Source organism: Lissotriton helveticus, chromosome 1_1, assembly GCF_964261635.1.
Source record: "Lissotriton helveticus chromosome 1_1, aLisHel1.1, whole genome shotgun sequence".
NCBI classification, from domain to species: Eukaryota; Metazoa; Chordata; class Amphibia; order Caudata; family Salamandridae; genus Lissotriton; species Lissotriton helveticus.
In genome coordinates this window covers 1,342,047,317-1,342,062,381 of record NC_136057.1, presented here as the reverse complement: position 1 = coordinate 1,342,062,381, position 15,065 = coordinate 1,342,047,317, and the positions used below count along the sequence as shown (strand labels likewise).

General features: G+C 44.3%; 1 protein-coding gene across 1 annotated transcript in view; it reads left to right on the top strand.

The window, feature by feature from the left end:
• Positions 1-11,380: 11,380 nt before the first annotated feature.
• LOC144772869 (coagulation factor XI-like) overlaps positions 11,381-15,065 on the top strand; it is a 297,549-nt gene continuing 293,864 nt past the window's right edge. The window contains exon 1 of the mRNA XM_078657511.1: positions 11,381-11,419. The gene's annotated coding sequence lies outside the window, so the exon portion shown is untranslated. The remainder of the gene's footprint in view (positions 11,420-15,065) is intronic.

Sequence of the window (15,065 nt, the reverse complement as noted above, 5' to 3'; positions counted from 1 at the left end):
GTGGGCACACCTCCCTTCTTCACTTGGTTTTCCCACCGATTTTCCCACCCAAAGTGGGGGTCAGAACCAGTGGGGGCCAGTTGCTGGAAGCAGCTAATGGCTGGAATAGCTCACAAAGGCGGCAGGCCTTTGAAGCTTCCCCTTCAAGGACCCTGCCCTACCTGGGGGAGGAGGCTTGGCTCCTCGTCCCAGGATGTGCATTGTTTCAGGACCCCAAGAGTGGCAGTCTCTCAACCCAGGGGTCCAGAAACATGTCTGGTGGTGGCAGCTGGCTAGTGCATTTTTCATTAAATCCCACACTGGCATCAGTGTGGGTTTAATGTGCTGATAAGATTGATACAAAACTTCTCAGTTTTCAGTAAAGCCATTATGGTGTTGTGGAGTTTATACTGACAAACTTCCAACACCATGTACTCTTATTGGCAGTACTGCACTTACAATGTCTAAGAATTGGAAATGACACTGTAGGGGTACAGGGCTCATGCACCTGTATCCTCTCCACTGGTATAGGGCACTCAGCTTGATGGGTGGGTAACCTGTGCCAGGGCAGTGGGTTGTAGGCATGGCACACAGAGATGTAGGTCATGTCGACTCTTCACTTTGTTCTGCACCAAAACACGCAGCCTGCAATGGCAGTGTGTGTGTGTAAATGTACAGGGCCTTTAAGGGTGGCACAAAAAGTACTGCAGCTATGAGAGGTCTTCCCTGGCCACTGTGCCATTAGTACCGATGGTACCATTTACAAGGGACTGACCTGTGGCCAAGGAGTGCCAATTGGTTTTTGTATCAATGCAGTTTTAGGGAAATAACATAGTCCCTGGGTCCCTGGTTGGCAGGATCCCAGGACACACTCAGTCAAAGTACATCAACAGTTTGGTAAAAAGTGGGGGCAACCTCTCTGTCAACCTTAGTGATGTGACCCTAGCAACCTGACTACCAGCCGCCAGCAACATGCATGCACCCCTACGAAAACTAAACTTTGCCCGGCATCACGAAGCTCAGAGATGGTTCTCTGTTGACCTTAAAGCTCAGAAATTAGCTCTTATGCAATTTGAAAGGAGGCAGAAACGTAACTATCAACCAGAGGACAAACAGATATTCTTAGAGGCGATGAAAAATTACAAACAAATTATTCTGGCTACTAAAGCTGCCTATTTTTCCTCTAAATATTAACTACCACCAACAAGTCCAAAGAAATCTTCTCCATTGTTAATGAGCTGTTTAACCCTGACAGACCTACTATAAAACCCACCCCCTCCAAAACCATCTGTAATTCTTTGAATACCTTCTTTATTGAAAAGATCATTAAAATTAAGGCTAGCATTCTTAAGTGTCCCAAGCGCCCGTGCATGTGCAGTTTTCACGAAGAAGTCACGATGGAGGAAGAGGGCAGACCGGGGACACCGCAGATAAAGTAAGGAGTTTTCTTAGTTTGTAAATCATTTTTTTTTTTAAATGTACACAAAATTGTTAGTAGTGTGGGTGGGAGGCAGGTGGCGCGTAGTGGAGCTACGTGGAGTGTGCGGAGTTTGTTTTCAACTCTGTGGCACTCCGCGTAGCCCCACTGCGCCCACTAGGCCAACATTACTTTCAAGGAGGCAATCGTCATACCCCTCCTGAAAAAAATAGGAGCTGACCCCTAACCCCGACAAACTATCGTCCTATATCCCTACTCCAAAATCTGACTTAGATCTTGGAAGGCTATACGACTAGATCTCTGTCCGTTTTTTTGGGAACAGTCTGGGTACTTTGAGCCCCATCTAGCAGGTTTTCGTCCAGCACACTCCACTGAGGCTGTTATACTGTCAGTATTGGATACTCTACGGATGGAGATGTACAGGGGTTTTCAGCAAGCCTTGGTGCTGCTTGATCTCTCTGCAGCTTTCTACATGGTCCACCAGGATATACTGGTCGACCGTGTCAGAGACATCAGGATTCAGGGGTCAGCCCTTGGCTGGATCGGCCCTTTTTTGGAAAACAGCTTTCAGTCGGTTCATACTGCTCAGTTCACTGCCCCTAAGATGAGAACTTCCTGCAGAGTTCCACAGGGCTCATCACTTTCCCCTCACATGTCCAACCTCCATCTTCTCCCTCTGATCCGAGCTCTGAAAGAAAGGAAAGTTTGCACTTTTAACTGTGCTGATCATTTCCAGATAATTTTGTCCATCAGCAACACTCTTGACTCGGTTCACCATTTTCAGACCACCATGCTGTTCATCTGCAAGTAGATGAGCAGCAATCATTTAAAACTCAATCCAGATAAAACTGAACTAATCCTAACAGGTGGCACCCAGAATCCTTCGAGCCCTCATTTCTGGCCAACAGAATGGGGCCTACCCCCTTCTCTTTCTACCTCAGCCAAAAGTCTTAGAGTAATAATTAACAGTGACCTCACCATAAAATCCCAAATAGGGTCAGTAATTTCAACCTGCTTTTTCCAACTGAGGAAAATAAAAAAAGATCAGAAGATTTCTCACATAGGAAGCTCTGATCTAGGTGGTCTTTGCCATGGTGATGTCCCATATTGATTATGCCAATTCCCTCTATTTTGGCATCCCTCTGTACCTAGCTAAACGACTACAACTTGTACATAATCAGGCAGTAAGATTGACTTTTCAGCAACCCAGGCACCAACATGTTACCCCCCTCATGAGGAAGCTGCATTGACTCCCCATTTCACAGTGCTGTGCCTTTAAGGTATGCTGCCTTATCTTCAAGTCCCTCAATGGAAGTAGCCCCAAATTCATGGATAGCCTCATCCAAAAGTACACACCTCTGCGCAACCTGCGCTTGGCGCATAAGTACCTTCTGTCTACTCCCTCTTTTAAATTGAAGCGACTGGACGGCGCCAGGTTTGCTGTTCTAGCTCCTAGATACTGGAATTCTCTCCCTGCCGACATCCGCTCTTGCACTGACCTCCTGAGCTTGAGGAAGCTCCTCAAAACGTGGTTGTTCAGACAAGCCTACGATTAATTCCCCTAGGTTTGGGCACCTCTCTATGTAGCATCATGAAACCAATCTGGTGTATGTGCGCTTTATAAAAAACAAATGTAACATACCATGCAAATCAAATCAAATCAAAAGTTCCTTTTTTTCGGTATTCATATGTTTGAAAACCATGAAATTACATTTACACGACAATGAATTGTGCCATAAATACTTAAAATTTTTCTATATACATGTTAAAAGTTAATACAATTAACCCCTTGCATACTGGTGACGAACCCCAGCCGTCACGCTCTGCGGTGCTCGTGTGCGGATGACGGCTGGGGTTCATCACGGCCCCGCCCTGTTCGTTTGTTTACCGCACAGCGGCGGAAACGGGCAAGCGTCGAAGGGGTTAAAAATCTACAAAAAGTAAACAAGGAGGTAGACATACTCAGAATGTGAATTTCATAATTTACTCTAGATTTGGCCTGTGTCTAATTACAAACTTCAGAAATCTAACAACTTCTTTCGCTAAATATTCTTCCTCCAAAAATTGGAGGCAGAGAAAAGCCGGACCGCATCTTCGGAAAGCCATCAATTTTAAAATAGGAATTAACCAGTGCTTTCGTGGGACGAAATACAATTTGCAAAAGATGACGGTATGCATTGCAGGTTGGCCAGAAAGTTCATCACAGGGACACACTGATAGATGCTGGGTCCAATCGTTGATTCGTGGGAAGGTGACAAAATGGTGGAAAATGTTCATCCTGAACCTTGTTAATACTAATCTATCATAGCTAGTTAAATTAAAAGCTAGGTATGGTTGAATGGTCAGAGTACTTTGCACCGTTAGCATATGTTGGACAGTTATTTTGGAAGCCTCCTTGCTCAACCGCAGCTGTTCGAGATGTGTCATACAGATTGATTTAAGATCTTTTCTAGATAATTCTGCGATTGCTCCAGGGTTATGAAAATATTCTACCAATCCTAAATCAGATAAGAAATTTTTGTTGTATGCAATCCATCTTATCTTATTGGCATTTTCTAACAAGAGGCAATCCTGAATGAGATCTTGGCATAGAGTTGTTTTTGTGGATGTCCATATACGGTGCCATAATAATAAAGGTTGAATTTTAACTGTGTCTGTTAGATATGGCAGACCCAATTCTATATGACATGAGTAAGTTGCAGTACCTTGTGGTACAGCAAGAAGGTACCTATAAAACCGATTTTCCACGTATTGAATGGAGTCCAGCTTGCCATAGCCCCACACCCCGGCCCCGTAGATTACTGTACTTATACACTTAGACTGATAGATGTGAATGAGTTCCGTTGGGGGCCGTTTCCCTAGTCTGCCAGAAAAGCTGACTAATGCTGCTGTTGCCCTCATAAACAACAGTCTTCTGGTCTGAATGGCTTGTTTCCAAGTAATCTTGTTGTCTATTACAATGCCTAAGTATGGGTATGTTTGTGTGTTTTCGAGCTTAGTGTTATCTATAAAAATAGCCGTTGGTGTCTGGAATTTGGGGCCTGATGACATGACATAGGTTTTTTTTATGTTGATTTTCAAACTAGATTAGCCATAAAAGTATGATATTTTAAGACAGCACGCTGCAATTCCAGGGGCATACGAGCTAAAATCATGGCGTCATCGGCATAGAGCAGGGTGGGTATAGGGAGCTTTTTTATTGACGGTAGGTCCTGGCACCCTTTTACCAGTGTAAAAAGAAAGGGTGCCAGGACACAACCCTGCCTTACTCCCCGCTCTACGCAGAATGGCACCGTTAATTGCCCCCGAAGACCATACCTCACTTGTGCCTTTGCATGAGTATATAATTCACGTAGAAATTTTACTGGTGGCAATTCTACCCCCATGTCCAATAAGATGGACCATAATTTACTGTGGTTAACGCAGTCAAAGGCTGCAGATAGGTCGACGTACGCCATGTACAGGGCCCCACACTTCGCATGTACATATTTTCCTATCAAGAGAGTCAGATTAAGGACTTGCTCTGTTGTACCGAGACGCTCGCGGAACCCAAATTGAAGGTCCGATAGGATGTTATTGTCGTCGGCCCAGAGTTAGAGGCGCTCAAGGATAATACGTCCTGCCACCTTTCCCAAAGAATCCAGAAGCGATATAGGGCGGTAACAAGAGGGCGATTGGCAGTCCCCCTTTTTAAAAATGGGAACCAGGATACTTTCAGACCAGGATTCCACCAGCCCTACCGCACATGACGCTTCCAGAACTCGGCTTAAGATAGGGGTCCACAGTTCGGGATTATACTTATAAAAATAAACTGGGACCCCATCGGGGCCTGGTGCCTTTCCATTCTTACTAGCTAGGAGTGCTATCTCAACTTCCGCAGATGTTATGTCAAGATCAATAGGGAAGGAAGTTGTCTTATTTATCTCATTTGTTCTGTCCCTCTCTTCTATTGCATGCGCGTCCTCAGTAGGCAGGCCAAATATCTGTGCAAAATGGTTGACCCATGTTTTTTCGTCGATGGCCACATCAATTCTTGGTTTGTCGTTGTTATCCGTTAAAAGGGGGGATTTAATTATTGCCCAGAAGGAGATATTGTCTTTACTGAGACAATGTTTATGAAGTTGAGCCCATAGATCATTTTTAAGATCCTTTTTCCTAAAATCTATTGCCTTTTTGTACTCCCTTCTGAGATTAGCCATTTCTATTTTTTCCCTGTTAGTTGCATGGAGTACTCTTTTCAATTTAGAGTAGGCTTTGGTACATGTATTATCAAACCAACCTTTGGGTTTAGAAAACTTATTTGTTACAGTAACACGGAGGGCTTCTTTTAGGGTTTTCGTTATTTCAATAAAATTAGATAAAACCTCCACGTGTCCACTAGAAAAGTCAAGGCATTTTTCTATTGCTGCTTTTGAATTTATTACCACTTTCTTGGTGATCTCTGCTGGGTCCACCTTGGCCCACTTTAAGGTGAAGCCATTTAGTCTGTCAAGTGACAAAGCTGCCTGCCCAAGAATCCTCGGGGAATCGCCTCTATCTACCTTTTTTGGTAAGAATAAGGTTACACTGTTAGGGTAGTGGTCGCTTATTGCAATGTCATGGGTGGAAAAGTTACAGATTTGAGAAGAAAAGTCACTGGAGATAAAAAATAAAATCAATCGTGCTGAATATGGCTCTACCATTAAAAGTACTGGTGAGGGGAATTGGAGGGTTTATCACTTCGTTGGCCAAGCCTAATTCCAATCCAAATAGTTTCTCGTTTAAACATTTCCCCATGATGCTATGTGGGAAATGGGTCAGCGGAGAATTTTGTTCATCGCGAAGACCACAAATTCGGTTGGAGTTATAACCACATACGGATAGGTTAAAGTCGCCCCCCCCATATGAGTATCAGGTCTTTAGTTACATTATTTCTTAGGTCTTGGAGGCAGAAATAGATTTCTTTTAGTACTTTAACAGTTTCAGCCTCTTTTAAGTTGTTATAAAAATTGACCAGCACTAAGGAATTGCTTTTTTCCACCTTTAACATTACAATCTGATAGTTTACCTCTATTTTTAGTTGTTCGATTTTCTCAAATTTAGTAAGGTTAGAAATAAAAATTGACAAACCTCCCTGGCTCTCCCTGATGGTGAAGGAAGAGCTCGGGAAAAATAGGTTTTATAACCCTCGATATGTATTGGGCATGTAGCCCATGTCTCCTGTAAACAGAGAATATTAACTGTATGTATAAAGGTAGTCCAAATTTCGTTTATGAGTTTGGCTCGCAGACCAGCGATGTTCCAAAAGAGAAAACTAAGAACGGGTTTTTCTAAGTGTTCTGTTTCGTGGGTGATTTGGGAGGTGGACCCATTATATGAATCAGAGGGAATTCGAGGTGTTGATTCATCATTTGCTTTTTGTTCAGATGTAATGGCTAGTTCCTGTACCTCCCTGCAATCAGGGGTCTGCTTGAGCAGTCAATCCATATCTTCCAGGCTTGACAACTGATTGTATCTATTTGAAATTTGTATCTTGTAGTGTGTGTCCTGCCAATTGGATTTCCAGGATTAGGAACATTTTGCGTGGGGTGCAAGGGCGGATAAAAGAACCCTAGTGGGAGTATATTAATCTTTGCCTTTTCTAAACAGTTATTTCCCACTTCCCACAAGATTTTCTTAACCAAACCAGGTGATCCAAAAGTGAGTACAATGCAATCGCCCCAGAAAATTCTCATGCGGTTTCCCACCCACTGAACCCTTCTGGACTGTTTTCTGTCCTAACCAATGTATTGACTTATTTCTCAAAGTTTCCCACCCCTCTGGTTCTAATGGTAGTTTTTGGGAACATTTGCCAGGACTATATTATAGGGAGTGGCAGCAGGTGGTAGGTCAAGATGTTGACCAAGTCCTGTCGAGAGATGGCTGACGGGATTTTTAGATAAATTTGGGTGGGTCTGTAGACGTTTCAAGGAAATTATCTGAGATAATCTTGTTAAGCCTGCATGCCTTATCCAAAGTTCCAATTAGGACGGGATTTAAATTTGGGGTGTTTGGCGTCAACGCGGTTATTAAGTGTGTTATATTCTCCCCTTTGTTCAATTTTCTCCCCACAGTTTGCCCCTCATGTTTGCTGTCAAGTGGCTGTAACACCTGACCTAAATGTCTCGGGTTGGTGGATATAATTTGTTCAATAGGGGTCAATCTGGATTCCATTTGGTCCAGTCTGACTCGTAGATACATGTCTAGCCTTTCCACCATTACAGTGAGGTTCTTAATGTCGTTGTTGGGTGCATCCATATTTCTGCCATTCCCAGTTTTCGCTTTAATGGAGGATTTCCGTGGGCCCACTTTTCTTGTGCCTTGTTGTATGCATTTCAATGGTAAATTGGCCGTATCTACTTCAGGATCTTATTGGGCGTTAAATATAGTCATACTTGTGTTATTTTCAGGAACTATATTCTTGAAAGGGATTGGGAATTTATGGTTTTTTTGGGGGCGGTTGTGAGAAGGAATCTGAAATATACTGAACACAGCCATTAGAGGAGGTTATTTTAGGCGAAAGTTGTCTTGGGTTCTCTGTAAGTTCTAAATGGGTAGACTCCGGGATTGATGTTGATGTGCTAGCTTCAAGGGATTCTTCCACTGAGCTTATCTGCTTATCTAGCACCCCCATTGCGCCTGTTAGATAACTTAAAAGAGTTTGCTGGGAGTCAATATTGGTTTTCCACTTTATAGTTGGTTTTGGACTAGGAAGCTTCCTTTTCCCTATGATTGCCCTGAATCACTACTGTCTCTTGCTACTTGTGATATGCAACAATACAGACTGTCGTACCTTCAACCCGGCCCTTGGATTAGAAAGTAAAACGACTATTTAATGTGATTCACGGAAAATTAACAGTATTGGAGTTAGCATTCACATGGGGGTCAAAAAATGTTTTTTTGTCTTACTGGTTGTTTGACTTTGCTGGGAATTTCGGACCAAGGGAGTAGGCCATGCCCGGCCTCAATCGGGCACAGACGGGCAAGGACAGGCCCTCCCTTGGCCTGGGCGAGCCCGCGCGCGTCCTGCGCTGCGGGAGCTCCTACTCGTTTAAATGTGCCGCCTAGCTCTACCTCCATGACGCGTGAGCGTGCACCACACGGGGGAGCTGGGAGTTGTAGTCTGGAGTGGAGGCAGCGGGTCCGGTGACGCAAACAGGAGCGGGTACAGGAGGTCCGTTAACTGAAAGCAGGTACGAGAAATCAGGGGCCCAGAGAAATGCCAGATAGTCTTCCCCAAACAAAAAGAGGGAACTTTCTTACACTCATCCTCTCCAAAGACACCACAAAGACCATGACCAACTTCCACAACTGCATGACAGATGTTGCCAACTGGATGAAGGTCAACTGCCTGAAGCTCAACTCGGACAATACAGAGGTGCTGATTTTCAGAAACAAAAGATCCCTGTGGGATGCATCCTGGTGGCCCTCAGATCTTGAACCTACTCCTACACTCACTGACCACGCTAGGAACCTAGGTATCATTCTGGACAACAACCTATCCACGATGACTCAGGTCAACTTCATCTTTCCTCCTACTGCTTTTTTATCGTCTGCATGTTTCGCAAGGTATTGAAATTGCTACTGCAAAGCTCAATATGCACCATCACCCAGTGCCTCATCTCCAGCCGACTGGACTATGGCAACATTCTCTACGCACAGCCCGCAACTCGCCTCCGCTGACGACTACAGACCACACAGAACACCGCAGCCAGACTCGTCCTGGATCTCCCTAGATGAAACCACATCACCCCCTACCTCAGGAAACTCAACTGGCTCCCTAGGTAGAAAAGATGTATGTTCAAGCTCCCGACCCATGCATAAAAGGCCCTACACAAATGCAGACCCGCCTACTTGAACCACCACCAGAACTTCCATCAGCCCACACCTCCACTCTGCGTCCCTTTCTTTAAGCCTTCCCACGCATCCGACGTAGTAGATGCTGAGGTAGCTCCTTCTACCTAGCAGCAAAGTCATGAAACTAGCTACCCCCGTCTCTTTCAGAGTTCCGAAAGTCATGCAAGACCTGGCTATTCAGCTAATCAACTGGACCCTGCCAGCGCCTGGATAGCCATACAGGTGACAAGAAGTGCTCTACAAATCTACTGATTGATTGACTGGTGATAAATGTTCCTTCTTGAGAGAGATCAGAGTTTTGTCTAGCACCAATTTTGGTTCATCATAAGGTAGCACAGACGGTTAATATGCCTGCTAGAAAGAATGTGTACCATGCAGATCACAGAAATGTATTTTATGTGGATAGCTCAGTGATTACTGCTTTTGTCACAGACATCCTTTTGTTACACGCAGTTCATAAGTTATAATCTTAATATAGCACAGTGACCTAAGAATTGCCATCAAAGAGCTGCATGCAAACTGCATGGTATAGGTTAGAACATTATGATTTTTTTCCACAGTCATTTGTTATCCTAAGGTGGCTAAAATGGTTTGTTTGGGTAGTAATGCATTTTTATTAGTAAAGTCAACCCCAACAACTGCCGTATATTTTAAATCCTGATTTTGTGCTTCTCCAGAAAAAAACACTCTTAAATATATTGCCTACAAGTACAGATGACGTGATTCCTACTCATTACAGGGCTCTCTGTCTTATGTAACATGTTCTATATCTGATTTTCACATGTAGAATTCTTTGTCTCTGCATAATGTGTGTGTGATGTAAAGTGCTCCGACACTCTACTCTGGTATGAGTAACGCTATAAAGCAAATTATATGCATTTGAAAGAGGAACTATGGGGAGATAAGGGGCACTGTTGGAGGGTGGTAGTGAGGGAATCTGTGGAGAAGGTCATTGGGGGTCTCCAAACAAGGCTCTCGCATGGGGGCTATCAGCACTGAGGTTAACCCTGCCCACGAGTCAAGCTAAGAATATTTATTTTCTAAACACTCAGACACCCCATGAATAGGTGTGTTGCTGAGCATTAAGGAGTGTGGACCACAGGTTAAGAACCGCTGCTCTAATTGGTTTTGTGGAGAAAAAAATCACTATATAACACTACTTTTATTGACAGGATTCCCTAACAGATTTTTATTTATCTCAAGGTCGCCCAGAGGAGTAATTAACAAAATAGAAAAGTAGTCATCTTCGCACAACTGCCTTGGTGTAATTGTACACACCTGGTAAAAGGCACCAGTTGTCTAACTCTTGAAGGCTGAGCTGAGACTCTGCTTGGGGTGGAGGGTGACCAACACTCACCTCCCAAGGAAGACGGATCATACATAGGGTGTGCATGTGTTTGCACACTTCTTCTGCAATGAATGTCGGCTGTTAGCAGCCATTGCGATGCTTTGGGGGTCATGGGAATTTAAGACTGGCCCAGGAGTCACGTCCTTACTATCCAAGAAGTCTCTGCTGGCAGAGAGAGCCCTGGGGTCCTATGTGCTCCTGCCCTCCCCCCAGTCCAAACCCCCTGCACGGTGGAGGAGTAAGTGTTGGCTGCCCTTGTTGCTGTTTATTATCCACTCAGACTGTTTTCAATGCAATGAAATGTGTATTTTGGCCTGATCTGGGCTCTGCCTGTTCAGGGACATGTGCAGTGCTGATTGGCTCCCAGGACTCGTTTCGTCCAATCAGGGCGAGCGCGGTCTTTCCTCTCCTGCAGCTCTGCCATTCAGTCAGTGCCCATGGTCTCTCTTTGTCTCAAGTTGTTTGCTTCTCCTTTTCTCACGCATCGCGCCCAGGGAACCAGGGAATGGTTCACTCTTCACTCCTCTTTCTCACTTCACTCCTCCGTCTCTGCCATCACTGGAGGTTGTAGAGGAGAGGCTCAGTTGGGGCCTGTGTCTCACCTGCTCCCTTCACTACCCCCTCTGTCTCTGATGTCATTCACCCCCTGTCTGCCGCCCCTCCGCGTTAGCTGGCCCCGCCCCTCTCCCGCACCTTAAATAAGGCGCTCACACGCTCTTGGTCCACTAGGGTGCATCCACCCGAACAGAGACAGCAGCTCCCGGCAGACGCGGCACAAGGTGAGAAAAAAACTCTATCAACTAAGAGCACCATCTCCACTAAGAAGGGCGGGTTCAGAGGAGAGTTTCAGGGTAACGTGAGATCTGATTAGACGTTTAATTGTAACTTGTGGTAATTAATGAATCGGGCATAGCGTTACATACGCATATTGTCTCTTAAGATTTACCTTTGTGTGAATTTACATGGGAAATGTTGTAGGAGAGGCAGATATTTCAAACATTTCGTGTGCATCCTTAAAAAGAGCCCTGTCCCTTAAGAATCAGGGCAGTTTCACGTGTTGGGATGACACTAGTTTATTTCCTTCTAGCCCAGGCCTTTAGGTGGACGGGGTCTCACTGGCGCTGAGCACCTGCAGTTTTTTAAGGGGGCCTCGAAACAGGTCTCTATCGGGCTCTGTTTTGTGCCCTGGCACAGGCGGTCCTTTTTTCCCCAGACTGCAGCGACAGCAGGCACATCGATGTACGCGTGTTCACACTGCTCGCTTCTCACTAATGGAGAAGTTACGGCAACGGCATGATGTCATGCCAGGTGAGGTTGCAGGGGAAGGGAAATCCTTTAAAAATTCATTTTCTCTCTGGATTTCCCTTCTCTTTTTGAAACTCAGGAGCAGCAACATTGTTGTGGTGTTACCAGGGTTTTAAGTGGAAGCTTTTTCAATATTATATACAAGCCATAGTTGCTGCTTATTTATCTTATACAACTAACAACCACTGACAAAGTCAATAGTTATTTTGTGTTGCAGGTATGGTGTTACTTGTATCATACATCTAGATGCAATGACAGAAACAGCAAAATACAAGTCGGGCGGCACACTATGCTAAACACGAATGTTTAGCTTACCTGTTTTAAGCCACGCCCTTACTTGCAGTGGCCACGCCCCTTTTGGAGACCCTCCAGTTTTTTCATCCCACTTAAAGCCCTGTTCCAGCCCATGCTTCGTGTTCTAGAAGTAAAAGGTAGGGGTGCACAACTGAATTACTTCACTGTTGCGATTTTTGCAAAATTGTTTTAGTCATGTAATGCCATTGTTGAACGTCAATGGTGCAGGTGAAATAAAGGCTCAAATTGGTTTCGAAGAGAAAAACACGTGAAAACAAGCATTGGTAAAGTCCTTAGTGTTTGCATATGCGAACGTCCATTTCCACCCATACACCTTAAATCCATACAGACGCTTCAGCTCTGCGGCACGTACCTTATGAGTTGATTAGCACTTGTGTTGAACTCTGCTTTAAGCAAACAGTCAACAAGAACAGACTGTGGTGCGGCCATTTACAGTCATTCTTCTAGTCGTATTTTTTATGTTGTCCCTGGGAGTCTTGGCAGACTAGAACCATTCATGGCAAAGTGTACCCTGTACTGAGTCAATCTTTTTACAAGTTTGTCACACGGTGCCTATACATCGGAGATTAATACTCATGACTGATTTGGAACACTATTGCATACTTTGGGGTCATGCCCTTGTATAATAAAGTCCTCTTTGTTCCGGAGCGTAGCATGGAAGTCATGGGCCCTCATGCAAGCAAAGGAAAAGGCACCCTTGGACTGCTGTTGGGGGAGGAAAAATACAGCAATTATCAGGGTTCAATGGGACCCTCAGAGCTCTGGGCGCTGGTGCACTGTACCTGCTGCCCACTGGTAGCTACGCCCCTGGATAAGTTTGAAGGCCCTCATGAATCTGCAAGTACTTACCACAAGCGGTGAAACGTCTACTTTCAAATAAAATACAAGCATTGGTTGATGCAAATAGGACTGGATTATAAGAGAAAGTGCCTCTACAGCATGACAAAGAGTCAAGCAGATGTGTGGTTCTAAAGGACATAAATGAAAGACACAAGACAATTTTTGGTATAGAGTAAAGATAAGGAGATCAAGATTAGGGAACAAAGTAAATCAGGGGTACTACACACTCCAGTTAGCAACTTCAGTACTCCTGAAACTAAATACAGTAAGTACAATTGATATATTATGAGTTTGGCTTTAAGTTCAGAACCATTTCCTCAAACTATTTGCCCAGGACTAATCCCTAGAGATGGGCAAACTACTGGAAGCTCGAGTTAGGCTTGAGTCTGAAGCCTGGCTCTGGCTCAGTTCGAGGTCCTGTTGGAACCTTGAACCCATAACAAGCCAGACTTTCATGTGGCTTCTCCCTGCCTCCTTCCCTGCACCCTTTCTCTGTACTCTGGATGTGACATTTCAACCAGAGCTGTCACTATTGGAACTGGGAAATCATATTCGAGTCTCAATGTCAGCTCAAAATCATGTGAGTCTGGGCAAATCTCTTAAACTCCCCAATTCTGTAAACAATGAATGGTGACCTTGTGTAATGTAACTGGTGGTCATATAATCTTTTCCAATATATTTGTTCAAGTTTGCGCTATAAAAAATGGCAGAAAAGTACACAACAAGGTAAAAACAAAGTCTTAACGTATGGAAAGATAAATAGGTACCTATTTGCTGGCTGGTTTGTACAAAGTGACACCAGACACCCTGAATAAATTGTGGCTTCGGAACAACAAAAGGGTAGACTAGGTCTGAGGGTAGTGTATCACCATACCAACGACTCTGAAGCGATAGGATGCGTAGGTGTAACAATGTTGTTGGAAATTATTAAACACACACGGCTAGTATCAAGTCCCATCAGACCACCCTGCTGGTGGAATTTGCGTCATATGGGACTTGCTGATCAACCCTTACCACACTTAGCCATACAGTGCTATAGTGGAAGGGAATGCCAGCGATCCAGCCATGATGTTTATCATGAAGTGGACTATGTGAAGTGCAGTGCTCAAAAGAAATGTGATAAATTAAAAATGGCTACACTGGCCCAGAGAGAATGTACATGCTGGAGTCAGTGTGTCAATGGTTAAAAACACACCCGGTAGAAAAAATTGAACTACCTTATGGTGTCGTGAAAAATCGGTCGACATGTTTCAGCCTAAGGGGAAATTCCCCAGCTTTCTTCAGGACCTTATATGATCGCTACTGTCACTACAACCACAAGTGATGACTTTGAACTATGAGTTCTAAATAAGTTTACTAATAGATAAAAAAGATACATATCTACCAGGAACTAGAATGCTTGGACGTCCACTGGCGGGGAAGAAGCATCTCTTCTTCCTATCAATAGACACAAACATTTTTTGTTATACAACAACCTTGAATAAACGAAACACACCGGCCTGAATACAGAGTCACCGCATAGAAAAACACTTGCACGAATTAATTTACATTCTGCATACATAGGATAAAGCATGATAGCTTAATCACACAGAGGCATTTCCTCACGGTGATACTCACCCAGCCTTGTGTGGGTGAAGACCTCACCTCACCCGGCAACCGCTCGGGAGAATGAGGCCCCGCTCTATAGTGTAGAAAAAAGGACAGAGTAAGTGAAACCTCTACCCTGTCCAAGCCAATTGCTCTACAACAATAACCCAACGAACGTGTGATAGGTACCTCACTGTCAGACACAAAACCACACCCATCCACCCCAATGGCACCTTATACATTGCACTTGCTACAAGTTGTATCATGTCACATAAACCAATGCAAACATTCAAGAGTATCACTCAGCATTATAGTGAAGGTTTATGATTTCCTCCACAGAGGAAGCTTTCTTTTGTACATATTAAGACCCTCTCTGGT